This window comes from Acinonyx jubatus, chromosome C2 (genome assembly GCF_027475565.1).
Source record: "Acinonyx jubatus isolate Ajub_Pintada_27869175 chromosome C2, VMU_Ajub_asm_v1.0, whole genome shotgun sequence".
Classification (NCBI taxonomy): domain Eukaryota; kingdom Metazoa; phylum Chordata; class Mammalia; order Carnivora; family Felidae; genus Acinonyx; species Acinonyx jubatus.
Window position 1 is genome coordinate 6,613,176 of NC_069384.1, and position 26,088 is coordinate 6,639,263.

Sequence of the window (26,088 nt, forward strand, 5' to 3'; positions counted from 1 at the left end):
GAGAGAGAGGGAGACACAGAATCAGAAGCAGGCTCCAGGCTCTGAGCTGTCAGCACAGAGCCCGACACGGGGCTTGAACTCACAACCGCGAGATCATGACCTGAGCCGAAGTCGGACGCTTAACCGACTGAGCCACCCAGGCGCCCCTGTTTATTTATTTTTGAGAGAGACAGAGACAGAATGTGAGTGGGTTAGGGGCAGAGAGAGAGGGAGACACAGAAGCAGAAGCAGGCTCCAGGCTCCGAGCTGTCAGCACAGAGCCCGACGTGGGGCTCGAACTCACAAGCTGTGAGATCATGACCTGAGCCGAAGTCGGACGCTCAACCGACTGAGCCACCCAGGCGCCCCTCCCTGCACTTTTTTTTTTAAAAAACATTTATTTTGGGGAGAGTGCAAGCAAGGGATGGACAGAGAGAGGGGAACAGAGGATCCAAAGCAGGCTCTGGACTGACAGCACACAGCCCGATGTGGGGCTCGAACTCACGAGCCACGAGATCATGATCTGAGTTCAAGTCGGACTGTTAACTGACTGAACCACCCAGGGGCTCCTCCCTGCACTGAATTTTGAGCAAAGCTGAAGGTACCAGCTGGGCCTTTAGAGAGATGAAATCCCCTAATGGTACTGGTTACCGCAGAGGCAGGAGGAAGGAGGCTGGGTGTTAAGGTCCTCTAGGAACCTCAGCCCTGCCTCTCCCCAGAAAAAACATTCCTGTGCCCTTGGTCCGGGATTACAGTCTCCTCTCAACCACCCGGGAAATGGCACTTAGGGACTTAGCTGTCATGTGCATGACTGACCGACGGGGATGTAGGACAGGCAGCCTTGGTGGGGATGGGCCTTGGCTCTGGGGTGAGGGAGGGGAGAAGCTGGTGACAGCAGGAGAGCATGAGCACCAGGACGCAGTTCCTGAGGGCGAGCCGGCACCCTACGGTCAACGCTGCTTTCACAGATGAAATGAATTTCCGAGGTGTCTCGTCAGCAGCTTTACAAATGAGGAAACTGAGGCAGAGTTGTATGTTAGATTACACAAGGGTGAGAGCCTGAAGGGGGGGTGGGAATCCAAGTCTCCCAAATTCTCAACTCTGTGCTTTGTCCCTGTCCCATATTTGGGACAGAAAACACGTGTCTATGGGATAGGTGACAATAGATGTTACCATCGACACCGTCCCCGGTCACTGAGTGTGCCAGGCCAGCTGGAGTGGCCCGACAGCGCTTTTCATTCATGTGGACCGTGACTGTCCACGGGGCCACTGGTGTGGTTTCCTGAGGTGGCAGCAGGAGCCTTCCCCAAGCCACTGCCTCCACAGGGGTGGGGGAGGTGGGTGTGGGTGGCCCCTGGGGAAAGGTATTTGTGGTCAGGTGCTCTGTTGGGAGAGGGCTAGCTTGCAAGCTGGAAAGAGCTGGAACCTGAGACATGGGGCAGGGTGGACTTGGAGGAAGTGAGGGACTTAGGGAGCCTCCCAGGGGCTTTTGGAGAAGGCGTTGGGTCCCACACGCTGGGCCATCAGTCCAGGGAAAGGAAGGCTGAGCATCATCTTCCCATCCTCATTCTCAAAATGGACAGATTCCTTTTCCTTTTTTCTTTTCTTTTCTTTTCTTTTCTTTTCTTTTCTTTTCTTTTCTTTTCTTTTCTTTTCTTTTCTTTTCTTTTCTTTTCTTTTCCTTTCCTTTCCTTCCTCTCCTCTCCTCTCCTCTCCTCTCCTCTCCTCTCCTCTCCTCTCCTCTCCTCTCCTCTCCTCTCTTCTTTTCTTTGAGAAAGAGAGATCGTGAGCCAGGGAGAGACAGAGAGGGAGGGAGACAGAGGGTCAGAAGCGAGCTCTGTTCTGACAGCAGTCAGCCTGATGCGGGGCTTGAATTCACTAACCTCGAGATCATGACCTGAGCCGAAGTTGGACGCTCAGCAGACTGAGCCACCCAGGTGCCCCCAAACGGACAGGTTCTAACCAACCGGGCTGTGACTTTCTTGGCGCAAAGATTGTGTTTGCTCCTGTTTGCAGCTTCGCACAAAGGACAGACAGTAAGTAGGCTCTGACTCATGAGCTGGCAGGTAAAAGAAAGTTCCTGAGCACTCAAGGCTTCTGCCTGCTAGGCCCCTGCAGGGAGGCCCCAGGCACCGTCTTTCCTCACCTCCCCGCCGTGGCTTGTGTTCAGTACTTCCCCGCAGAACCGCCGGCCCCAAACCTCCCCTTGGCACCCAGGCCCGTTTAGTGGGATGAAAAGGCCAGTGATTCAAACGGCCAGCTTTGCCCCCCTAGAAGGGGCGGGGGTGCCCCTTCCACCTTCCCTCAGGCCCGAGCTCCCTGGCAGGTCTCAGGAGGACTGTCCTTCCTACAGGAAGCTTTCACGCAGGGTTTAGCGAAGACAAGCCTCTTGTGCAAGTTTCCGTGCAAAAGCAGTGCAGCCTCGCAGAATGGGGGGCACCGCGCAGGCCCTGCTCTGAGATCCCTGTGTCCACAGAGACCAGTCAAACTGAGCTGAGTCGCCCTGCAGAGCCACAAGCCAGAGACGACTTCAGGCTGTGGCTCTGCCCACGGTGCTCCGTGTCCCCTGCTCTCCACGTGCAGCCAGATTCCTGACGGACGCAGAGAGGGGCAGCCGGGGCTCCGCGGCACCCAGCGAGGCCAGGATCCCCCAGCGCTCCGTGTCCCCTGAGCCCCTAGCAGCAGCCAAGTGGCCCGAGGGGCAGATCTGAAGGACATTAAGGGGGGCTGACTCTTTCCTTTTGGAGTGTGGCAGGTGGGCAGGAGCCCTTCCACACGGCCCGTCCTGGGGTTGGGGGGGGACGTGTCAGATTTGGCCCCTGACCTCTGGTTGCTGTTTTGTTTAGGGCAAGGATGTGAAAGGGTCAGGGTGGTATTTACAGGGGAGTGTGAACCTGATACCCTTTGGCTGAAGGGCAAGAAGAGAGAGCAGCTGCCCTCCAGCAGAAGCCACACCTCCCGGCTGGCGGGGGAGGATTTCGCAGGCAGTTGCTATGTCTTTGATGTCGGCTGCCCCCTCCTCTCTTCCTGATGGCCGGACAGCCGGACAGCCGGGGTGGCTTAGAGAGAGGTGCGGGCACGCATCCATTTCCAGGAAAACAGCGGCCGGCAGAAGTCACTCCATGGAATCTGAACGGGGACCAGGGGGGATCCTGACCCCCTTCAGAGGGACGCTTGCTTGGAGACCTGGGATTTGGTCCGATGCCTCATCTCCAGACTTTGGTGGACGTTTCTAGCCTCTCTAGGTGAATTCCAGCCACGGGGCAACGTAAGCCAGAGTCCCACCCTGGGTCATGCTTATTAAGTCACCATAAGCAAGAGTAGAGCGACTGGGGATTGCGTTTCTGTGAGGAGAGAGTGGAAAAGGCGATGGCCCAGATACATTTGAAGAATTAAGGAAACTGATTTAAAACAGGGACTAGGAGAGGTGCCTGGGGGGTGGTGCTCAGTCGCTCGGGCATCCAACTTCGGCTCAGGTCATGATCTCACGGTTCATGTGTTTGAGTCCCGCGTCGGGTTCTGTGCTGACAGCTCAGAGCCGAGAGCCTTCTTAAGATTCTGTGTCTCCCTCTCTCTCTGCCCCTCCCCCACGTGTGCTCTGTCTCTGTCTCTCTCTCAAAAATAGATAAAACATTAAAAAATATATTAAAGAAATAGAAAAAAAACAGGGACTAGAAAAGTCTTTGAAAATACCTTAATTTTTTAAAAACGAAAAACGTCTTTAAAATAGCTCTTCTTATAGGAGATTCTTATTATATTCTTACTCTTAATCTTATTATATACTTATTATGGGACATTAGGTGTTTATGGCAGAAAATCTAGAAGTGACAGAAAAGTTTCAGGGCAGAGCTAAAAATCATCCCAGCAGAAACTGGCGACTAAACCTTTGCCCAACTTTATGGCGTAATTTTCACACATAAACACCCAGACACCCAGACAGACACTTACACCTTCACACGCGATTGCGACCATCCTTCATTTTCATTTAAAATTCCATCACCTGGGTGGCTCCGTCCGTTGAGCTTCTGACTCTTGATCTCAGCTCAGGTCATGGTCCCAGGGTCACGGGTTCGAGCTCGTGTCAGGTTCTGCACTGAACGTGGGGCCTGCTTAGGATTCTCTCTCTCTCTCCCTTTCTCTGCCCTCCCCAGCTCTTGCGTGTGCACGATCTCTCTAAAATAAAATAATAACAATAAAACCCCAACACCAGCATTCTTACCTGTGCCTTTGAAAACAGGATTTTTTTTTTTTAATTTTAAATTCTATTTAGTTAACATACAATGTAGTATTGGTTTCAGGAGTACAGCCCAGTGATTCGTCACTTAGATACGACACCCAGTGCTCATCCCAACAGGTGCCCTCCTCGATGCCCATCCCCCATTGAGCCCATCCCCCACCCTCCTCCCATCCAGCAACCCTCAAGTTGTTCTCTGTATTTAAGAGTCTCTTATGGTTTGCCTCCCTCTCTGTTTTTATCTTATTTTTCCTTCTCTTTATCTATGTTCATCTGTTTTGGAAAATAGGAATTTTTAACAGCTATCTACCATTCTTTAGGAAGCTAAGCCGTTTATTTAATTAACTCCTTACAGACAATTTATACAGTTTGATTTAATGAAAATGTGCCAGCGTGTCTTTTGGAATAGACTAAGAAGTGTGCTGTCCTGTGCCTCTGTGTTCCCCACCTCTAAAGTGGGCAACACGGTCTTAGTTCCGGTGACTGGTGTGGCCTTTAATTAATATTTAGGAAAGGCCCTGCAATTCACGGGTGAAGCATTGCCACTTAAGTCAAAGGTTTTGTGTAATCGTCCGTAATTATTATAATTTGCTCATTATGGGCAATTAGCGCGTTGTAGGACAACAGAGAGGAATTAATTCGGAAGGCAATCTGCCGCTGTGTCTTGCGTGAGCTGACGACGGAGGTTCAGGGGCCCGTGATTTTCTTCCCAACTGGAGAGACAGGATCAGGCAGAAGACGTCTGTACTAATGGGCCGTGGCAATTGCTGACGCGCGGGGCGCACTGAGGGCAGACTGCCACGCGGGCAGGAGGTGCGGGGAGCCTTTCATCCGTGCAAAGTGCCATCTCTCCATTTCTCTTTACTTTCCTGATTTTAATCTCCTCCAGTATACAGATAGTTCACCAGGATTTTCATCTCAAGCCGTTCAGAGGCCAGAGGATGGCTCGTGTAGAGTTTCCACAAATTTCCTAATGGCCCCGGAGCTGTGTCACAGTCTTTGGACCCTGCAGAAGTTCTCAGACATCTTTACCCCACAAAGCGGGAGGGAGACGTAGAATGGAGCATGTGGTGACCAGTGAAGTGAGCGTACATTTGCCACAGTTTGTAGAAATGTTTAAAATTCATCTGCAGAGGGATTATGACCATATGTTTCCGACTCTCAAATCAGGACACGCGGTCTGACCGAGGACCCGCTTTCCTGATCTATGAGGACAATTATGCACAAAAGACAAGAAAATAGAATGTTTGCAGTGGACACTCACCTGGAAAATCCGGGCCATCTGGTCACCTTGCGCATGGGGGCAATCTCTGTAGTCCTTTGTGGAAATTCTCAGTGCCTTAGCCAGCTTTCTGGAATGTTCTGTCTCCTGCACATTGCCTGATGGCAGTTTCAGAACTACCAAAGGACCTTCGGAGCAGTAACGATCATTTGACATGTTATCCCTAACACTGTTTTCCCTTTGGGTCTGGCTTCAGTGGCTTTACCTTAGGGGTGTGTGTATGTGTGTGTATGTGCACGCACGAGAGAGAGAGAGAGAGAGAGAGAGAGAGAGAGAGAGAGAGAGACAGAGAGAGAGACAGAGAGAGAGAGAGAGACTGAGAGAGACACAGTAGGGTAGTGGGGAGGGGCTGTTTAGACCACTCTTGAGTCAACCTCTAGTTCTGAGCTGTCTGGGGGACAGATTTAAACATGAGGTGATTGGGGTGATCATACCGTTGACTGATCCAGATTTAGGCTGAGACCCACTACTACAGAAGATAAACAAGGATATACCCCACATAGACAGTTTCTATGGGCATTCGGTAATGGCTCATTCCAAGGCTAGGGTGACACCTTAGATTTATTGTCAGAGTTTGAAAAAGAAATTGGGATGGTTTCATGCCCTACAGAAGACAAGGAAGGAGGTGGATGGAGGGCCCAGCAATCCTTTTCCAACTGAGATAAGATAATAGACCTATTGTCCCCACAGTACAGGTGTCACTGGTTCTGAGCCACCCAAAGTGCTTCTGCAGAATTGGAGCTGAATGAGTTTAGCGTGGTCCTCCTCAGATCCTGAAATACTGAATTCTTTTTTTTTGTCTCATGTTTAGGCTTTGTGAATACGAGCCAGCACGTCTGCATTTATCAAAATAGCTCAAACTGAGATGTTGCGTGCCCCGTGGTTCCTTTATCTCTTGAAACAGGGGACTAATAGAACATGCAAACCTCATAGGAGTTTACTCTCCTCATTTGCTAGATCAGATGTCTCCAAAGTGGGTGCACCTAGACATTATAAGGTAACCTGTTGGAGGAGTTCGGGAAGAGAATTCTAGAACATCAATCTCCTCATAGATTCTTTTGAGTATGTTTTATCACATACACAATACAACGTACATGGGCTTTATTGGAGGTAAGCACAATGATTCTGTTACTGATAAGATGTCATAGATCAGGGGTCTGCACACTTCAAAACCAACAAATCAAAACCAACCTACCCCTGCTTTTGTATGACCCACAAGCTGACGAAGTTTTTTTAACGGGAAAAATGGGGGAAAAAACCCAGAGAACACTATTTTGTGACACGTGAAAATTATATGAAATTTAAATCCATAAATAAAGTTTTGTTGGAACACATTTATGCCCATTCACTTACGTATTATCTGTGGCTGCTTTTGCACACCCCAGTGTCAGAGCTGAGTGGCTTCAAGGAGAACGAATGGCCCACAAAGCCGAAACGACTTGCTATCTGGTCCTTACGTAAAATAGTTTGCCGGCCCTCGCCCTCAGAACACTGGCTTCAGTTCCCGGGATAATATTTTTATGGGGACTTACCTTTGTGGAAAGAGAGTGTTTTGAAGCTGAATAACTTTAATTCCTTAAATAACTTTCAACATTTGTTTTGGAGGACCTCTCAGGGAATTTTGCCTGAGTCAGGTGGGAGGTAGAGGAAGGGGCAGGGAAAAGCTGAGAAAGCTTTTCAAGAAAGTGGTGAAGTCAGATTTTGAGAAGTCAAGAAGGTACACAGATTGTTGACTTGATGGCATAGCAACGTGTTCAAGGGCAAGCCATCCTTGTCCCCTTCAACTTGTCATTATCTTTGTTTGGATGTTGACGCTGGAGTCACCCAGTAGTTAGGGAGTCCTCACCCTCATCACATTAGTAATCACGCTGCATATGCTATACTTACCCAGCTGCCCCTTGGAGCCCACAGCCCTTCGTGTGTGTTTATTTCTCCCCATAACATTCCTGGGGGCGTTTCCATTGGATGAGATTTCTTGTGATCAGGTCACTTCCCTTTGGGCACACGAAAGAAAAACAGAAAAACCCTTGTCAATATGAAAGCACCTTTCAGCAAAGCCCAGGTGGTTGTTTGCGGGCATTTTTCAAGTCAAGGGACGAAGGCGAATGATCGGGTCTGGTTGCTGCACCGCACCTGATCCCAAAATGAAACTTTGCTTGTTTGATCAGCTGCTCTTTCTACCACAGGGCAAAAAGTTCATCTTAACAGGATCGATCGATCGATCTATCTATCTATCTATCTATCTATCATCTATCTATCTATCTGTGGATGCCTGGAAAAGAGCTCTAAGGAACCCAGGACAGAGAGTGCAGATGGGTTTAGAAAACTGGTTAGTCTACAAAAATGGGATCCAGGCATCCGGAGAGAGACCAAAGGCCCTGGGGAAGGAAGCAGCTATTGGGGAGGAAGATTTTTTTCTCTACCCTTCAAGATTCTTCTGGCTGATCTAAGAATTGCATTGACATGAGATAGATTAACAAGAGAAAATCAAATTTAATCACACACATGTGGGGAATCCACATAAGCCCGAGGGATTCTGAAGACAGTCGGCAAAATGAGGTACATGTGTCATTTTGGACTGAGGAGAAGGGGTGGAGGGCTGGAGCTTCAAAGGGAAGGAGGGCAAACCACAGGAAGAATGGAAGGAGTGAATGTTTGGTAAATGAATCTTTGCTGGACCACCCAGAAACAACGGGACCTAGAGAGGACTTCGATCGAACAAGCCTTGCTCTGTCTACCATACCTAGTTCACATCATACGACAGCTGTCTATGGCGATGGCTCCCTTCCTGGAACAGGCCCTCTATCTAAATTCTTTTAGGAGGTTGGGGCGGGGGAGGGGGGGAGGCAAAAAAGGAAAACTGCGTGAGTCTTCTATTCCTTAAAAGTAATCAGCCTAAAGTAATCCACATGCCAAAGAGACACATTTTGGGGTGACAGATTTTCTTCTGATACCCAGCTTACTCCAAATGCTGGAAGGAAACGAAACTGGCAGCTAGATTCTGAGTCTGACCCTCCCTTCAGAGAGTGCATTGAAAGCCTCTGACTACTGTGTGAGAAAGGAAACGGCTCTGACTGGGCAACCCTAACTCAGAAAGGATGCAAAGTTTTATCCCAGGAGGAGGAATGTACGTGGTGACATTCACGGACCTCTACGAGCTCAGAAACCCCATGGAACTCTGAGGAAATTTTGCCTGCTAATATTACAGAGTGACTTAAGCCCAAGGACGTACAAACTAAACTTTCCAGAAAAGCAAAAACCACAACAGTGGGCAGGGTGCTCCCTTCTCCTTTGTCTGCACGTGGGTTTCTGCTCGCGAGGTTGCCGTTGAAGCCGGTGCTGCCCTTCTACCGGGATCCAAGAAACACACGTCCCTGGATGTTTAGTAATGAAGTCGGAAGTTTTGGTTTTCTTACAAAACAGTCGTGGTGACCTGGCGGGCTGACACGTGGGCCAGATACGGCTGTGCCTTGGAGCGGGGCGTCTCGGGATGCTTACGTGATTGTGTACAGCAGATGCATGGAATTGAGAGCCCCAGCTCCCAGCTGCGGAGACAGAGCATGACATCGTGACCCTTTGACAAGGTAGCAAAAGGGGCTGAATATTTCTCCTTTTGCTAAAGTATTTAAAAGTATGAAATGAGGGCGCCTGGGTGGCTCATTCAGTTAAGTGTCCGACTCTTGACTTCGGCTCGGGGCATGATCTCAGGCTTCGTGAGATCTCACAGCTCTATGCCGACAGTGCAGAACCTGCTTGGGATCCTCTCTCTCCTTCTCTATCTGGCCCTCCCCTGCTTGCGCACATGTTCTCTCTCTCTCTCTCTCTCTCTCTCTTTCTCTCTCTCAGAATAAATAAGCATTAAAAAAAATAAAAGTGTGACATGATAACATTAGAGAAGTAAAGTTGAAACTCCAAATCTACCACTCTAATATGACTCTTTCAATTTTTTTTTAAATTTTGTTTTAGAGAAAAGAGAGTGCACACATGCACGTACGTGAGTGGGGGAAGGGCAGACGGAGAGAGAGAATTTTGAGCTCCGCTCAGTGTGGAGCCTGATGTGGGGCTTGGTCCCACCACCCTGGGATCATGACCTGAGCCAAAACCAAGAGTTGGACGCTCGACCGACTGAGCCACCCAGGGGACACCCACCATAAGGGTTCTGGAGAGACTGTAGAACTCTCTGGAGCTCGAGGGGTAAGGCCATTCTCTGGACAGGAAAGACTGCAAACGGAGTGGCCTCGGCCCGTCTGGGGGACAGTGAGAGCTGGACTGTGGCCGGAGCGTGGAGGGAGGTGCTGGAGTGGTGACGGAGGCTGAGTGGGGGGGCAAAGCTGGCGGGCCTCGTGCGGAATGTGCTCTCCAGAGGCTGGATCCGTCCTGGAAGTGAGGGGATAAGGGCTCGGAACGAGGAGAGGACTGGGCTGTGGGTTGCCGCACAGGAGGCCACGCAGGGGTGAGGGTGCTCATACAATGTGGGCCTTGAACTTAGCAGGGCGGTCCTGGCTTCGGGGCCGTGGACGGGGACGAAGGTCAGCGCCTGGTGGGGCGCCAGGAGTAAGGAGCTTGCACGTGCTGGCTTCCCATCCTAGTGTCGGCTGCTGGGTCTGGATACTCAAAAAAGGTATTTTAATTTGGGGGGGCGTGTGGGTTACCCCCTCAGCTCGGAAGGTGGCCACCCAGGCTGTGCTATTTCATTGGCATCGTTAAAGCGCTCTCACGGCGACAGCACTTGAATACTCCCAGCATGTTATTATTCGTGCAGATTAAGTCCAGGTGATTCAACAGTCTCTGCCTTTCACCCCAAACACACGATGGAAGTGAATCTGTTTTCCTCGGCGGGCCAGTGGGCTTCACAGGGGACAGACCAGGCACCCGGCACTGTGCCGTCAGACGTCGGACATCCCTCCAGCTCTGCCTGCCGCCCTGGGTGAGGCTTCTGGTCTAGGGGCTGGCATTTTCAATGGAGTCATCTGGCCTGGCCAGGTGGGGCTGAGCAAGGAGCGGAGGTGCGGGAGAATGGGGCGGGGGGGGGGGGGGGGGACCTGTGTTCCGAGAGCTCAAACCTGCCCAAGCGAGTGGCTGTCCCGAGCAAAAAGTGTTTTCTGATCTCCAGATGCCAACGAGCAAGTACATAGGAGGTGGGGGCGGGGCAGAATGGGGGACAGAGGCCAAGGTCAGATCTGCTTCTTCGTGTCCACACCTCTCCTCAGGCTCTTCCCCTGCCAGGAGCAAGGTGTTTTTCACACTCACCACCCAGGTGACAACGTTTTGCTCAGAGCCCGTCCACACCTCTCCCACACCTTAGCCTCCAGGACGTCTACTGCCCAGACCAGGGGCTCCCAGAGTCTTTGGAAAATGAAGGTCCCGTGTGATGGCAACACATCTTAAAGATCCATAGGATTTTGGCATTTGTCGATTAAGCAAAGATTGTCAAAGAGGTGTTAGAAATTCCTAACTCTTTTAAGGAATTTGGGTTTTGTCAATCCTAAAAGCACCTACCTATTATTGAAGGACAGCCACGCGTGTTCAACTTTTAGCTAATACTCGATCGGGATCGGGATCCGTAACCCCCTTGTCACAACCATGTGGCTCACCAAGGACGTGGATTACGGAAGCTTCCCGGTGAGCACACTATGCTTGTAAATTGGACATTGGGTATGTACAGGTTTTGTCTTCCCGGGCAGTTGGTAAGGTCTGCCGGGGCACAGGGATGCTGCATGGTGGCAGGTGCCCCGTTGAGGAAGTGTGGGAAACGTAGGCATACTGTTAAGATGACACGGCAGCAGGAGCGTCTGGGTGACCCAGTTGGTGGAGCGTCTGACTTCAGCTCAGGTCTCAATCTCGTGGCTCATGGGTTCCAGCCCCTCATCGGGCTCTGTGCTGACAGCTCGGAGCCTGGAACCTGCTTTGGATTCCGTGTCTCCCTCTCTCTCTGCCCCTCCCCTGCTCGCACTCATTCACTCTCTCTCTCAAAAATAAATAAACATTAAAAAAAATAATAAAAAATAAAAAAAAGATGACACAGCAGCAGAGCCAGAAGGGCCAGATTCTGGAGGCCAGGTGTTTTGGGAAAAACACGTCTGTGATGAAAACCTACACTGTGGTCACACAAGGAGAAACAGTGATTCAAGAGGCGGACGTGGGGCAAAAATAAGGCCATCCAAAGGTATATTTCATCGAGGAAAAATAGGCAGCGCCCCGAAAATGGTTAGGGCTCAAAATCTGGTTCCGGAACACAGGGATAGAGGTAAGAACTAATTGTGGCAGAACATTCCAGAACAAGAAAAGCAGAGACTCGCCTTGGTAAGCAGAGACTGGAGAGGCATGGGTCAGATGGCACCCGAAAATAAAAGTGACAGAGGCAGGAAGAAAATCAAAAAAGAAGCAGAGAAAAGACTGGAGAGGGTGTTTTTATCAGGACAGTTCCACATCCAGGCCCGACAGAAGCCAGAAACAGGTTCGAACGACTTGACATAAAAAATCCTCTTTGATGTCATGTGTCAGGAAGAGTAATGACTTCCTTAGAAAAGGCTGAACGATTGCAACCAGAGTTATTTGGCTTAAAATACCCCTTTCCAAAGGGGAGAATTATTTGGTTCATTATGAATTGGAATGAAATAATTCTTTTGTTCACATGAGGTCGGGTCTTGAGTTCTTGTATCTTGGGAACTGTGAAAGCTTTGGAAATTTAGTGGCGCGCAAAGGGCCTGCCGGCCTCAGAGCCCCCTCCACCGCCATCCAGGGCTCTGGCTTTTTCAAAGTGCAAAGCACACAGTAGAGCGGGGGAGACACCCGCCAGGAAACCGCGGACCTCGGGTTTGTCCTGGCTTTGCCTGGGGACCCTGCGCCTTGCCCCCAGCTCCCCGCAACCCCCACCAGACTCGATAGCCTCTGAAATCGTTTGCCATTTGTGCATCTATTCTGTTCTAGAATGCATCTCTGAACGATGCTGACAGCTCGTGAGTGTGGGGATCGGGCATTGTGGGCCCAGCCCCATCTGTGTCCCAGTCAGCCGTGTGACCTTGGGCAAATGGCTTAACCTCTCTGGGCCTCATTTTTCTCATCTGTGAAATGAAGTTAATAATCTTTTTTTTTTACTCTCATAGATTGTTGGGAGGGCTCAGTGCTCAGTGAATGATGCAGTCCTCGGAAGGGTGAGTCCAGGGAGGACGAGCACCAGGACTTCCTCCCAAGCTCCTTCCGTGGCGTTATACGATTGGTCCAAAGGGACCCGTTCCAAAGCGAAATAGGTAGCAGGGAAACTGTGTGCAGAAATGTCACGGGTTCAATCACAGAAGGCAGGAAGTCCAGCTTCTGGTATAACGATTTGCTAGTGTCAGAATCCCCTGGAGGGATTGTCGAAACACGGATTTGGGTTTCTGATTCCGAGGTCTGGGTGAAGTTCAAGGGCTTACAGTTCCAGCACGCTCTCAGGTGCTGCTGGTGCTCCTGATCAGAGAAACATTTGGAGAACCACTGGATCATAGACCTATGCTAACACTGGGTTTTCCCCTCCAGACACGAGTAATGCTTAGACCCCACTTAAAGGGAGAAGAAAAAAATCATGGATCCTCTTTCATTTGTGAAACACTGAGTTAGTCTTTTTCTGTGAGACTATCTTTTTTAAAAAAAAATTTTTAATGTTTATTTATTTTTGAGAGGGGGAGAGAGAGAGTGTGTGAGTAGGGAGGGGCAGAGAGAGGGAGACACAGAGTCCGAAGCAGGCTCCAGGCTTTGAGCTGTCAGCACAGAGCCGGACGCGGGGCTTGAACCCACGAACCGTGTGATCATGACCTGAGCCGAAGTTGGACGCTTCACCAGCTGAGCCACCCAGGTGCCCCTTGGTTCAGGTTAAAAAATTTCTTTTCGGGGCACCTGGGTGGCTCAGTTTGTTGGACTCCCAACTTCAGCTCAGATCATGATCTCACGGTTCACAAGTTCTATCCCCACATTGGGCTTGCTGCTGTCGACACAGGGCCTGCTTTGGATTCTCTGTCCATCCCCCCCTCTATCCTCCCCCTCTTGTGCTCTCTCTCTCTCTCCTAGAGATAAATAAACATCTAGAAAAAAAAAGGGAAATGTTTCCAGCCCAAAGTGAATTGTGAGTCTCTCTCTCTCGGATGGGTAGAATGATTCCCTAAAACCTGGGGGCTGGCTGGGGAGGAAACAGAGCAAGAGGCCCATGACACCTCTCCAGGGGGCTGGAGAGAGAATCACTGTGTTAGAATAAACTGAGTGCAGAAGCGGGAGCAGCCTGTATGCTTTAAGCAGGTCTTCGGGTCCACATCTTGGAGCGTTTCAAGCGGCTGCCTTCTCCCTTCTGCTGGACTCTCCTTAATGAAGGGCTCCTGCAGTGGGGGGCTGCCGTCCGCCGTGCGCCCTTTCCTTTCTGACCCGATGTGCGCATCTCAGCCGCCATGTGATCTATTCTGACAGGCAGTGAGACTAGTGTCCTTTCCGCCCTCGGCTCTCTCTGTATGACTGGTGCAAAAACTCCGGCCAAGGACCGACTGACTTGCCCAGGGTCATAAAGCCCAGAAGCCCCAGCCAGGACTTCCGACCACGACTGCAGGCCTTTCCCATGTGGAGAATCTTGTAACTTGGGGGGCAATCTCCTTGGAAACCCAGAGCCGGAGAACGAGGTGGTTGGCATTCTGTACGAGGCACGGTCACTGAGGAATGAGGGCCACACGGGCGTGTGACAGACATGTGTCTTTTCCAGCTTGCAGGGACTCAGGGAACAATGCCTGATGCCTAAACATGGACTTAGTCGAACTTGGTGTTCCTACATCCCACCTCCACCATCCCCCAAGCCATCCCCTTCGGAAATTTTAGAGTGCGGTGTTACACTCGAATACGTGGAAAAGGCTCTTAAGTCACCCACAGACGACACACACCAAGTATTCTTTAGCTGTGGAAGGAGATGGGGCGTTGCCAAAGTGGAAGGTTCTCAGCTATTTGCCTCGGTATCCTGGGAAGAATGAAATGTTTGCCCCGGAAGAAATGGCCGAGGGAGGGGGTCCCAAGCCCCCTTCTCTAGCCTTCCTGATGACGGAAGACTTGTCTCAGCCAGGTGCCGGGATGCTGTTTTGATGCCTGTCTGGATGGTCTTCTCCAGCTGCTTGCTTTGGGGAGAGGCGTGGCCGAGCCAATGGGTACGGGGCCCTGAGACGCTGGTGTAGCAGGTTGAATCGTGTCCCCCCATTCATTTCCACCCAGAACCTCACATCGAGACCTTATTTGGGGTCACCTTTAATAGGGTCTTTGCAGATACAGTTGGTGAAGTCAGGATGAGGTCATGCTGATTAGGGTGGGCCCTACGTTGAATGACTGGTGTCTCAGAAGAATAAGAGAGGTTGCATGGACACACAGGGAAGAAGGCAGGTGAGGACAGAGGCAGACACAGGCAAGGAACGCAAGGATGGCCGGCCACTGCCAGAAGCTGTCAGCACTGGGAGGGGCTGGCAGGGTCCTTCCTGGAGGCTTGGGAAGGGATCAAGGGCTGTGCTATCCTGATTCTGGCCTCCCGGCCTCCCTGCTGGTGGTGCTTTGTTACAGCAGCCCTAGAAAGGAATCCAGGGGGGGAAGGCCGCTTTCCAGGGGCATGTGTCCGAGAGTGAGAGCAGAGAACCTTATCACGTTCCGATAAGGTGCGGAAGCGGCCAGTCCCTGCGTGCTCCCCTTATCTCCCTGATCGCTGGTTTCCTCTCTGGCTGGGCCTCCGCGGAGCAGGCAGGGACTCAACAGGAGGCTCCAAGCTGTATATAAATCTCACGTTGTGGTGTTTCCGTTCCTCTGTGCGCAAAGGAGATAAGGGAGAGGGAGGAAGTGGGAGCCTGGCTTCAGCGCAGAGGAAAGTGACCGAGATGGGGCCCCGAGAAATGGGGCCCAGCGCCTTGGGTCTTCTCTGCGGACACCTGTGCTGTCACCGCTGTGTCTCTCATCACGTCCCCTCAAGCAGATGCGCTCCGAGCCGCTGTTTGCTCAGCTGAGAGATGGGCTCATGACACGAATGTGCATCCTGGCCAAGCCTGCAGGGGACACGCGAGTCCAGGCAGGCGAGAACGCTGTCACATCTGCCGAGCACCCTCACATGGGGGCTATCGGTGTCTTCTAAGTGACCCCGTGGTTTCCTTGCCAACAGATGTTGCTGTCTGCAAATTCCCAGGGCCAAGTGCCGAGCTGGGCAGTGCCGGAAGGGTCCTCTTCTCCGGAGGGGGTGGTTCTCAGGCTGGGCGAACTTGTGCCTCAGGCAGCAGGGATTCCCACCCACGCACCCCTGCATCACGCCGTCACACCCCATGCTGCGGTGACGTGAATAGGGAGACAAATGCGGGTGACCCACCCCAACTGCACAAGTCATGATGACCTTTCACCGCTGCTTCTAACGAGGCTTTGAGGGCTCTTTGGAGCTTTTAGGCAATGACTCTGTGCCTGATAAGATATTATCTCCTGACAAGAAGCTTCTGAGTGATGCAGCAGAGTGAGAGAACATTTTCACCATATTAGCCCCTTAGAACATCCGAGAAACCAAAGACCAACGTCCAGCTGGAAATTCGGATTCCGCTCGCCAGACTCGGACGGCGTGCGGAAGTCTTCCTCTGGGGATTCTCCTTCTCAGGCGTTGGATACTTACTGACCCCAAGATTGACTCCCGAAGGAAGGGACCTTCTACGTTGGGTTGCAAAGAAAGGAAGTCACTTGGGGCGCCTGGGGGGCTCAGTCGGTTGAGCGTCCGACTTCGGCTCAGGTCACGATCTCACAGTCCGTGAGTTGGAGCCCCACGTCGGGCTCTGTGCCGTCGGCTCGGAGCCTGGAGCCTGCTTCCGATTCTGTGTCTCCTTCTCTTTCTGCCCCTCCCCTGCTCTGACGGGCTCTGTCTCTCTCTCCGAAATAAATAAACATTAAAAAAAAATTTTTTTTTTAAAAAGAGACAAAGTTTAAAAAAGAAAGAAAGGAAGTCACTCAAGGTCACAGAGCTACTCAAAATCTGAGATAATAGAATGTAAATAAAAGAACTACCACTTACTGAGCGCGTACTGTGAGATGCAGCTACGTGTGAGGATCCAATGACTCCTCACCACGTCCTGTGATGGAGGTGCTCTCCCCATTTTACAGAGGAGGGAACTGAGGCAGAGAGAGGAAACCTCACCGAGGGCCAGGCAGTGAGGCAGCCCCAGCTCGGAACACGATACCTTCCTGTCTCGGGACCCGCAGCTGGGCTGCCTGGCTGTGTGGCAGAGGGACGTGGAAGGAACGCAGGGGGCTGCTGTTAACGGTCTGGCAGCTGACCCCCTGAATGACCCCGGCTAAAACACTTGCCCCCCGACCCTGGGTGACTTGCCGACCTCCCAAGACTCAGTGTTTCTTCTGTAAAGTGGGTACTGATCCCTCTGGGGCTCATCTCCTGCTGTGAAGACTGTGTTGTGTGGAGCGCCCGCCAGATTATTCCCAAGGTCCTTTCATCCCCCGCTACAGACTGGAAATGTCACCTCTGTGTCCTCGCTGCCCGGTCCATAGTAACTCTGCCACCCGTGTTGGTTCAGAGGAAGGTTGTCTTGAACAACATTTCAGTGATTCCTTTTTTTTTTTTTAATTTTTAAAAATGTTTATTTATTTTTGAGAGAGAGAGAGAGAGACAGGCAGAGCATGAGTGGGGGAGGGGCAGAAAGAGAGAGAGGGAGACACGGAATCCGAAGCAGGCTCCAGGCTCTGAGCTGTCAGCATGGAGCCCCGTGCGGGGCTCGAACTCGTGAACCGTGAGATGGTGACCTGAGTCGAAGTCGGAAGCTTACCCGACTGAGCCCAGAGGCCCCTCAGCGATTTTTTAAGGAAACCACCCGTAGATCTTATCACCTTGCCTTAATCAGCAGGCGAGTTTTTCTCTGGATTTATTGTTTTAGTGTTTCTCCGATTTCGGTCAGCTGTGAGGATCATTAGGGTCTCGGTGTCATCATACATCTGGCCTGACTGGTCTGGGCTGGGCCACCAGATGCTGTGACCGTTCCCAGCTCAGCAGGGAACTCCTGTGTCCTGACCACTGGGTCGGGATCAGGGGTTCCCCAGTGGAGTCTCCTTCCTGGGGACACCTCCTGCCCCTCCCCCCCCAGCCTCCTTTCCAGCATCCAGGCACCCGGCACCTGCCTTGACCTTCCCCATCGCTCTGACCACAGACTCTATCTTCTGATGTCCTGCAGCTACTCAGCTACTCAGCCCTGCCGGTGAGTGGGGTCAGCAGGAGGCGAAGGCCCTTGAACATGACTCAGCAGCCCCAGGCTCCCCTGGGAGCAAGCAGCCTGGGTTTCAGGTCGTTATCAAATGAGGTAATTACAGGCCAGGGAAGCAATTCCTTGTGGTCTGGTTTGGGCCCCGTCTCTTCTCAGAAGGCCTCTTCCTGGTTGAGAGATTTGGGCAACCCCGAGGGCACCCTTCTCCTTTCCTTTTTGCATCCCAGTCCCATTTTTCTGGGCCTAGGAATGACGTTGGCCCCCACCAGTGTCTATTCTGTGTCATTGAAAAATTCCCAGGGGACAGGTGGAGTAGCACCAGTATATACGAAGCACACTATGTGATGGAACCTTCTGGGTCCATGAGCTATTGAGGCGAATCAGATGTCTGTCTACCAAGACCTTTGGTAGAGCGGGGATACGCGTGCACACATATATACACAATAAAATACTGAATCTGTTCTGTTGCTGCTGTAACAGTAGACCCTGGCTTCCGTGGCTTCAAACAGGACAAATGTATTCTCTACCATTCCGGAAATCCCAGGTCCAAACAGGTCTCACTGACTTAAAATCTGGTGTCAGCTGCATGCATTCCTTTCTAGAGAAGCTGCTTTCTTGTGGTTTCCAGCTTGTCAGACTGGTGATGTTGAATGTCTTTTCATGTGCTTGTTGGCCGTCTGTGTGTCTTCTTTGGAGAAATGTGTGTTCAAATCCTTTGTCCATTTTTGAAACTGGACTCTGATTTTAGCTGTGGCTGGAAGGCTGGCTGGCTGGGCTATACGATCTCAGTGTCCTTTAAAATATTGTCTTTTAGAATCCCCTTTGAGGAAAAACAACGTGTTCCTGTAACTGGCTGGACAACGTATGCTTCGAGAAAGATGGTTCTGCATTGTGTGTAAACGGACATCCACCGTATTTCTTCTGTCTCCACGGGGAGGTGGGGCCCTTACCTATTGCTGGTTCATTGCCTCTCAGGGACACCCAAGAGACTGGGGTCTGCTTATGCCAATCTCCTTGTTGGAAATGGAGCATAAAGGAAGATTATGTCAGGCCTGGAAAGCAAGCAGCTAACGCCAGGGTGGTGGTTATCAGCACGGCATGGCCGAGGCACGGGAGGGAGGCGGGAGGCTTTGTCATGGACCTAACTCTTGGCTTTGAGAACCATTTGTAAGAAAGCCTTCAGTCTGTTGGTTCCAACTCTTACTTCCTGAGGAGCTGCCATATTGTTTTCTACGGTGGCCGCATCACCTTATATTCCCACCAGCAATGCACAGAAGTTCCAGTTTCTCCACGTTCCGGCCAATACTTGTGATTTTCTGTTTGGTTTGGCTTTTTAACAATAGCCACCCTGATGGGTGTAGGGTGGTATTGCATTGTGTTTTTGATTTGCGTGTTCCTAGTGATTGTCGATGTTGACTATCTTTTCGTGTGCTTGTTCGCCATCAATATATCTTCTTTGGAGAAATGTCTGTTCAAGTCCTTTGTCCGTGTTTGAGACACGTGAGGGCTAATTCTTGTCAGGAAGATTTTGGAAAAATTCCGTGGTTATTTAAAGGGATTAAAACATATTTTAAAAGTGCACATTATGAGGATGCCTGGGTGGCTCAGTTGGTTAAGGGCCCAACTCTTGATTTTGGCTCAGGTCATGATCTCACAGTCATGAGATCGAGCCCCATGTTGGGTTCTATGCTGGGTGTGGAACCTGCTTGAGATTTTCTCTCTCTCTCTCTCTCTCTCTCTGTTTTTCTACACCACCCTGCCCCACCTGCTCACACATGGCGCTCTCTCTCTCTCTCTCTCTCTCTCTCAAAAAAAAGCGCACATTAAGGTATGAGACCCTGCTAGTAGGCGACGCTGTGCATGTGTGAGGGCAGGAGCCACATGAGAACTCTGTTCTTTCTACTCCATTTTGCTCTAAAAAATAAAGTCTGTTAAAAATGAGGGGCCATTTAAAAAGGAGATCTGCCACCACTTCAGCACCCAAACAACAAGAATATGGAGAACGCGTCGTAAATCAAGGGGTAATATAAAACATATCTTTGGCGAGGTAGCGTGGACAGACAGGGCCTCATCTTCAAAGCTAGACTAGCATTATTGTTCAGCTTTCAGTGGGAGATAGCCATCTCTGCTAACCGAATCAACTCTGCAGTTCAGGCCCCACATGACAGTTTGTTCGTTGGCTCGTGTATGTTTGTACGCACGCACACATGCCCTCCTGCCTGTGTTGCATGCAGAACTGGGAGCCCTGAGTGCTTCAAGTCAGCCTATACCCATTCACTGACTGTGGACTGCGGCATGGCTAAGGTGTTTGGTGTCATTTCTTGCAATGAAATTCACTCCCGGGCGCCCCGGGGGGCTCAGTCGGTTGAGCGTCCAACTTCGGCTCAGGTCATGATCTCACGGTCCGTGAGTTCGAGCCCCGCGTCGGGCTCTGCGCTGACAGTGAGGAGCCCGCTTGGGATTCTCTCTCTCCCTCTCTCTGTTCCTCCCCTACTTGTGCCCGCTCTCTCAAAATAAATAAACAAACCTAAAAAATGGATTAAAACCTATTTTAAAAGTGCACATCATGCGGATGCCTGGGTGGCTCAGTTGGCCAAGCGTCCCACTTCTGATTTTGAGACGTTCGCTCCTCTTCGCCTTAATGAAAAGAGCTTCTCTGGGCGTGCTGAGCGTGCCGTCTCCCGCCACCCCGCCAACGACCGCCACTGCTCGGTCCCTGGGCCTTTCTGTAGTCATGGCCGCCTGTCCAGTTCATACCCTCTGTACCTCTGGCTGCAGATCACAGCTGCCTTCCTGACGTTCTCTTGGCTTCTGGGACACCACTGTTTCTTGATCTCCTTCTTATTTCTCTGATCATTTCTCAGGGAGGCCTGCCCTGGCCCCTGTATTGGTTAGATGACCTGCTGAAATGGGGTCCCTTAGTAAAGGGACCATTTTCCAAGCTGTGGGCAGTGTTTGGATGGGGCAGCATCCCAGGACCAGCAGTAGGGGGGAATCTCTCACCAACTCGGCCTGAGGGGTCAAAGGGAGGGAAAAGCTGCCATGGGCAGGACCTGGAGAGAGGAAGCATGTCCACAAAGGAACCCAGTAGGGAGAGGCGGGAGCAGACGCCACAACACTCAGTGTGATCTCCTGACATCCCCCCTCCCCCACAGGCCCAGAGGAGGCCGGCAGGCAGGGGGCCATCTATGCATCTCACCTGCCGATGTCCTGGGGCAAAGAGCAGAGTGGAAAATCGTGGAGAATGAATCTGCGGGGACAAACAGAAGGCATCCGGCCGCCTCCCTATCCGTTACGGGCTGGATCGTGTCCCTGCCAGATCCATGAGGTGAAGTCCTAACCCCCAGGACCTCAGAATGTGATCTTATGTGGACACAGGGTCTTTAAAGGGGTAACTAAGGTAAAACGAGATCACGAGGGTGGGCCCTAATTCAATCTGACTTGTGTCTTTATAAGGAGACGAGATTAAGACACAGAGGTACACAGACAGACGACCCTGCGAGGACCCGGGGAGCAGGCTGCCATCCACGAGCTAAGGAGAGGGGCCTTGGAAGAAACCAACCCCATTCACACCTCGATCTTGGACGTCCAGCCTCCAGAACCGCGAGACAAACGTCTGTGGTTTGAGCCACACGGTCTGGGTGCCTGTGATGGCAGCCACACGCTAAGACAACACTTTCATCTGCCCCATTCCCAACGCTGTCTTCCCCTCCTTGCTTGGTTTTTCTCCTTAGTCTCTATTCCCACCTGGCAGATCCGATGTCTTATTTATCTGGTCCCTCGTCTGTCCCAAAGCGCCCTCCCTCCCGTGCCAACTCTGTAAGTGTGAGATTTTTGTCTATTTGGTTCACTGCTGAGGCCCCTGTGACCAGATCAGCACCGAATACATAGACTGTGCTCTGTGGTGGCAAGTGTTTTCTTTTTTTTTTTCAAGTTTATTTATTTCTTTTTTTGGGGGAGGAAGGGAGCAAGTGGGGGGAGGGGCAGAGAGAGAGGGAGAGAGAGAATCCCAAGCAGGCTCCACACTGTCCGTGCAGAGCCCCACGTGGAGTCTGATGCGGGGCTCAAACTCACGAACGGTGAGATCATGACCTGAGCCAAAACCAAGAGTCAGATGCTTAACCGCCTGAGCCATCCAGGTGCCCCGGCAAGTGTTTGTTGAATGAAAGGAGGTTCTCCAAATCCCTCCTTTTTAGTAATCGTTGCTGGTTTCTTCTCGTCTGCTCACCTCTTGACTGCACATGTCCCAGACCTTGCTGGGCGCCCTTGGCCTCTGCAGACCACGCCTCCTCCAGACGGCTCCTCACTGTGAGGGGTGACACTGAGGCCTGGTGGGGTCTGGAGCCAGGGACTCCAGAGCCACACGGCCCCTGCCTGTCCCTCGTGTGACATCGCATATGCTGACCTATCCAATCCTCTTTGCGCTGGCCTGGCCTTCTACTCAGCCACGTGTGGGGATCTCTGAGCCAGAGTCGGGCTGAGGTGAGGGGGGAGTGAGGTGTTCTGGATGCTAACTCTGTGTCACTTCATCGCTGCCCGCTGAGCACGGGGCCATACCAAGGGAGGCTTGCGGGAGGCCTGAAAGGGATCGGAGTTGGTGACCTGAGGGTCTAACCGGTGGGGCTGAGTCAGACACAAGGGGTGACAGAGACAGAGATAGAAAGACACACAGAGACAGAGACAGAGAGAGGGTGAGAGAGAGCACACGTGTGTGAATGAAGTTTAGAAGGTGTCCCTCCCTTTCACATAGCGGGACCCGATCCTGTCTGTCACCAGGACACTGGCATTTGTGATCAACAAGTTCTGTGGGATGTTTTTCTGGAAGAAACGCGCGTTGGAGGTCCCTGTGTGCATGTACAATGTATTTCCTCAGAAGCCTTTGGGAGATTTTTGCTCATCTGAGCTGCGGCCCTCCAGGTGTCAGGACAGGGCCTGTGCTCGTGATAACTGTTTTCCAAATGTCTACACTTCCTCATGGAGAAGGTGGGGACGGACCGAGGGGCAGGCAACGGGGAGGACAGACTTGGAGCCCATCTCCCCAGGAGGCACGGTTGCTGCCCCCGTGGGAAGAGGGAAGGGTCTAGACCGGGGAGGACATCTTGAGCGGTTGGGCATGTTGGCTCACAGAGCTGAGGGCTGTGGTTTCATTGGCCGGGGTGCTTGGGTGTGAGGGAGAAAGAGAGAGAGAGAGAGAGAGAGAGAGAGAGAGAGAGACTGAATGCCTGAACTACCACAGGCAGCTGGTAAAACAAAATAAAGAGGCTCCTAGCACATCTGCCCGGATCCAAGGCAGGCTGTGTGGCCGGCTCGCAGGGTTCCTCTGGGTGGTGGGAGCCCTGGGCCATGTGCACGGGATTTGGGGAGGATGGAGGCCAATCACCCATGACCACGAGAAGGAATGTGTGCAAAGGCAAGTTGCCAGGTATCATTTGTCTTGTTCTATTTGTTAGAAACTGCAGGAAAGGGCGTTAGGAGAGGAAAACATAGAGTGCAGCGCTCTTGAGAACTCAGGGTGTCAGCGTGCAACGTCGGAAGCTTCTTCGGAGGACTCATTATCGTGCGAATTTGGAATACACCAGCCCCTGCCCCTGACTTCATTCATTCATTCATTCATTCATGCAATCATTGAATAAATATTTGTCAAGCACCTATGGCGGATTGAGTCCTGGGGTCAGTCACCATTCCCTTACTACACACACAGTGCCGTGCTAATTCTGCTGGAATGTTCAACACATTTGTGGAATAACTTTATTCTAAAAAGACTTTTTTTTTTCTTCTCTTCTGTATCTTTGAAGAACTCCAAATCATCCTCAGTACTTAACTCCCACACTTTTACATGCCTTGATTTAAAAAAAAAAAATCCTTGAAGCCAACCTCTGTGTATTTATGTCAAGATACGTGCAGAATTTTCTGCTGCTGCCGTAACTATCCGGGAGATGCTATCGCGGTCACGAGCGTCTGTGACCCGAGCCCCCTGCCCTGAGCATGGGGTGGCATGGATTGTGGGAAGCAGGAGCAGACCTGAGGGCTCGCGACTCCCGGGAAGACGCACATTCAAGAGCAGTTTGGCCAAGACCGTTTCCTCTGTTTTGGTCCATTTCCTCCCTTTGTTCAGAAAGCTTCGTGTTTTCTTTGTTGGCTTCCCCAGGTCTGCTGGTTCCTGGAACGAATACACCCCCATGACTGGGCTCTTCCTTCGATGCAGCCAAGGACGATGCTGTATTTTCTCTCCTCTCCAAAAAGGCACCTCTGTTTTCCAAATCCGGTGGACCAGACTGTGCTATTTACTCGCCAGCTTGTCTTTTTTTCCCCGGGGCTGCAGGCTGGCGGCTTCCAGGAGCAGAGGCCAGAATGACTTGCCTCTCTTTTACAAAGGTGCTGGGGTCTCGCCCTCTTTCATTCAGAGGCAGGGCCGGTGTCTGATGGCTGAGGTGACGAGTGTTGCTATCTTACCCTCTCATTTTGGGGGAGTGGCGGGGGGGATAGAAAGAGGCCCCAAAGAGGAGAGGACAGGGGCATCGGACCTTGGATCGGATGAGCTCCCAGCTCTCTGTAGCTCTCCAAATAAGCACTGATGGTCCTGCCTCAGCCCTCCCCCCCTTTGGTAGAGAGGTTTTCACCCATATCTCTAGGGGCAGAAGGCCATGGGTTGGGGTCATGGTATTTAAAAGCCACTGGCTGGTAGGCGCCTGAGGGCTTGGAACCAGCAGAAAAACCCCAGGGGCTGATCTCCCTGTCCACCCCGCCCCCCAGCCATTCCTTTCTCGGTGGATTGCCACGGCCCTGACCTTGGCGGACAGTGGTGCTACGTGCCCTGCTTTAGTAACCTCCCCATCCGAGCCCCATGTCCCCCCCACCCCCCCCCCCCCCACCCCCTGAGCCCTGCCACACAGCCATCGTGAACCTCTTCCAGCTACTGGAACTGCTCTTGCTCACCTCTGGGCCGTCACATGTTCTGTTCCCTCTGACAAAACACTCTCCCCTGCCCTGTTTGGCTGTGTCCTAATCCCCCAGCAGGTTTCGGCTTCCGTGGGATACTCCCAAGTATGGTCACCCTTGACCACCATAAATGGGTTAGAGGCCCGACCCCGTGCACCCCTGTATCTCAGAATGCCCCAGGATGGCACAGGCAGGACCACATGGGGCAGCCTCTGGGCTCAGCCACCTCCTCACCTGGTACGTCCGCTCTGCGAGGCCCAGGCCCGCGTGCTGTTTCTCTCTCCCCAGGGCCTGCACGCTGGAGTCAGTTGATAACTATTGGATACAAGAAGCCCGTGCACCCAGTGCCAGGCACGGAGCTGGGCACGGGGACACAGGGCGTAACAAGAGACCCAGGATTGGGGTCTCCTGGGGCTGGCTGAGGGAATCAGGGAGTTACCGCACGGTCCCCACAGTGGTTTTACATGGGACTCTAGGGTTCTTTCGCTGTCCACAGGTGTGAGGTGTGTTCCCACAAGAAGCACCCTGTCTTTGTGGGAAGGTGGGGTTTTCTGGCTCTCGGGTCCCGAGTCAGGGTCCGCTCGAAAGGCTGGGGTTACGGAGCACCTGGGGCCCGTCCTCTGGAAAGTAGATAGGGAAGAACGAGCACATTGCAAATGACGGTGAACCCAAGGCGTTTTGTCACCTGGGTCTGCCCACGGGACTCCCGAGAGTTCCCCCGGGCGAGGGGCTCACTGGAGCTCCCCGCTTTCAGGGACTGTCATCAACCCCTCCCCTCCCTGTGATTTTGCTTTGCTTCCCATGCAATGATTGTTTCCAAAGAACATGTCAACCCGCAGTCGCACTTTTTGGTCTAAAAGCGAGAGCACTTCACGGCCCCTCCTGCAAGGGCTTCGGCAGAATGTGATAAAGAGGCCTTTGTAGCCGGTAATTAAAGTGGAGGAACTCGCTGTATTTTATAGGCAAGTCCTCTGAGCTCTGTGTAACGTCCTGGGAGAAACCTCACAATCGATTCACGTTTATATGGGCCCATTAATCCGCCAAGCATGGCGTTGACTTTGGTCCATTCCAATGACCCTGCTGTCCAGGTAATAATAAGCCTTTTCGGTCTCATGTTCTTTTTGCTCCCACTTCTACTTTTTCGTAGGCAGAAGAGAAAACAAGCAGAGGAATGAAACGCTCTGCACGACCCCCGCGTCAGAGCTGGTTTGGGTTTGGGTGGGCGGCATTCCGGGCTCCCGGTTCCACGTTCTGGCCGGCCGACGCGAGCACTCCCACGAGCACTCCCAGAGTACTCCCACGAGCACTCTGCAGTGGAGAAAGTCAAAGCCACGCCGGAGTCTCAGAATCTTTGACGAACTCTCAACGAGTTGCACACGCACACACACGCGCGCACCCACATGTGCCCCCATCCCCCCCCTGCTCGC

General features: G+C 52.0%; 1 long non-coding RNA gene across 1 annotated transcript; it reads left to right on the top strand.

The window, feature by feature from the left end:
- Window positions 1-1,770: 1,770 nt before the first annotated feature.
- LOC128315106 (uncharacterized) lies at window positions 1,771-25,887 on the top strand. The gene is made up of 4 exons (XR_008297529.1): window positions 1,771-2,019; window positions 21,187-21,541; window positions 21,973-22,204; window positions 23,871-25,887. It is a non-coding gene; the product is annotated as an uncharacterized LOC128315106 (long non-coding RNA).
- The last annotated feature ends 201 nt before the right edge of the window (window positions 25,888-26,088 follow it).